Here is a 2,556-nt window from a genome sequence, read left to right on the forward strand (position 1 = left end):
CCTGAGTTTTATTCCCAGCTCCAGTCTAGATCGGCTGTATGATGAGGGGCATGGTCATTTCATCCTTTTTGGCCTCAGTCTTTTTTTCTGTGAAATGGCCATACTGATCCTGTCGTATCTGCCTTAAGGTTGTAGTCCTCATGAGCCTCTAGAATGTTCCTGAATCCTCTCCACTGTCCACCTTAATTCAGACCTGAATCACTGAAGTAGCCTCCTAACTAATCTTCCAGCTTCAACTTTTGTCATCCAGCCTTCAGTAGCCAAAGGAATCTTGATATGAAGTAAGATCTTGTCACTCTGCTGAAAACCCTCCAGTGATTCCCCAATAGATGCAGAACACAGGTCTGGTTCTCTGGTGTAGTTTGTATGTGTGTAGCTCTGTGACTGGCCTCGGCCTGTCTTTAGGATCCTGTCTTCTATGTGGAGTGCTCCTACTATGGTACTTGGTCGAGCACTACAATCATACTGGCCTTGTGTGTTTTTCTTGAACTTTATTGGATTGTTCTGAGGCATCCCTACCCTCTAGCTCTCCCTACCTAGCTGGAATCAGAGGTGTGTGCCACCATGCCTAGCTAATTTTTTAAAATTTATTGTGGTTTTGTGGCCATTGCCCTTGCCCTGCCCCCTAATAGGTAGGTACACTCTTTTTTTTTTTTTTGAGTTGGAGTCTTACTCCGTCGCCCAGTCTGGAGTGCTGTGGCACACTCACGACCACCCCAGTGTTGACCTGCTAGACTCCGGCGATCCTTCTGCCTCAGCCTTCCAAGTAGCTGGAACTATAGGCGTGCGCTACCATGCCTGGTAATTTTTAAAATTTTATTGTAGAGACGAGGTCTCACCAAGTTGCCCGGGCTCGTCTCGAATCCGCTGGCTCAGGCAATCCACTTGCCTCAGTCTCCCAAAGTGCTGGGATTACAGGCTGAGCTACCATGCCCGGGCATTAGGTGCACTCTTTTTTTTTTGAGTTGGAGTCTCACTCTGTTGCACAGACTGGAGTGCAGTGGCACACTCACGGCCACCCCAGTGTTGACCTGCTAGGCTCTAGCGATCCTTCTGCCTCCGCCTTCCAAGTACCTGGAACTACAGGGGTGCACTACCACACCCAGCTAGTTTTTGATTTATTGTAGAGACGAGATCTCACCAAGTTGTCCAGGCGGGTCTCAAACCCGCGGGCTCAGGCAATCTACTCGCCTCAGCCTCCCAAAGTGCTGGGATTACAAACTGAGCCACTGAGCCTGGCCCTAGGTACACTCTTTTTTTTTTTTTTTTTTGAGTTGGAGTCTCACTCTGTCGCCCAGACTGGAGTGCAGTGGGCCGCTCCCGGCCACCGCAGCCTCGACCTGCTGGGCTCCGGTGATCCTTCCACCTCAGCCTTCCGAGTAGCCGGAATTACAGGCATGCGCTACCACGCCCGGCTGATTTTTTGATTTATTGTAGAGATGAGGTCTCGCTGCCCAGGCAGGTCTCGAACCCGCGGACTCATGCAATCCACTCACCTCAGCCTCCCAAAGGCGCGGGATTACAGGCTGAGCCACCGAGCCCGGCTCCTAGGTACACTCTTAATCCCACCTCTCATCTTTCCTGGCTGGATCCTTGTCTCTCTAAATTGCTACCTTCCTTCTAAATTCCCAGTATGCCCTCCATCACTGCCTGTCATGTTTCCTGTTTCAGTTTCTCTGCAGCTCTTGTTTTTGTTTTTTTTGAGTTGGAGCCTCACTCCGTCACCCAGGCTGGAGTGCAGTAGCACACTCATGGCCACCCTAGTGTCGACTTGCTGGGCTCCAGCGATCCTTCTGTCTCAGCCTTCCAAACAGCCGAAACTATAGGCACTTGCTACCGTGCCTGGCTAATTTTTAAATTAAATTAAATTAAATTTTTTTTTTTTTTTGAGTTGGAGTGTCACTCTGTCGCCCAGACTGGAATGCAGTGGCCGCTCCCGGCCACTGCAACCTCAACCTACTGAGCTCCGGCGATCCTTCCGCCTCAGCCTTCCAAGTAGCTGGAACTACAGGCACGCGCTACCACGCCCAGCTAATTTTTGATTTATTGTAGAAATGAGGTCTTGCCAAGTTGCCCAGGCGGGTCTTGAACCCGTGGGCTCAGGCAATCCACTCACCTCAGCCTCCCAAAGGCGCAGGATTACAGGCTGAGCCACACCAGGCCCGGCTTTTAATTTCATTATAGAGATGTGGTTTCGCTGAGTTGCCCGGACTGGTCTCGAACCCATGGGCTCAGGCAATCCACTCCCCTCAGCCTCCCAAAATGCTAGGATTAGAGGCTGAGCCACCTAGCCCAGTCAAGTTTCCCTGTAACTCTTATCTCTGTCTTTCCGAGTTTTGTGCATGTAACAATCGTTTGTCTTCCCACCCCTGAATGACAAGCTCCACAAGGATAAGGACTTTATTAACCATGTTCCTCTAACACCTGGCAGAGACCATCACACATAAAGGTGTTGTATGGTTATTTGTTGAATAAATTAATAATAGAAGCCGGACTCGGTGGCTCAGCCTGTAATCCCGCGCCTTTGGGAGGCTGAGGTGAGTGGATTGCCTGAGC

This window comes from Carlito syrichta, unplaced genomic scaffold (genome assembly GCF_000164805.1).
Source record: "Carlito syrichta isolate Samal-C Ts95f unplaced genomic scaffold, Tarsius_syrichta-2.0.1 Scaffold315802, whole genome shotgun sequence".
NCBI classification, from domain to species: domain Eukaryota; kingdom Metazoa; phylum Chordata; class Mammalia; order Primates; family Tarsiidae; genus Carlito; species Carlito syrichta.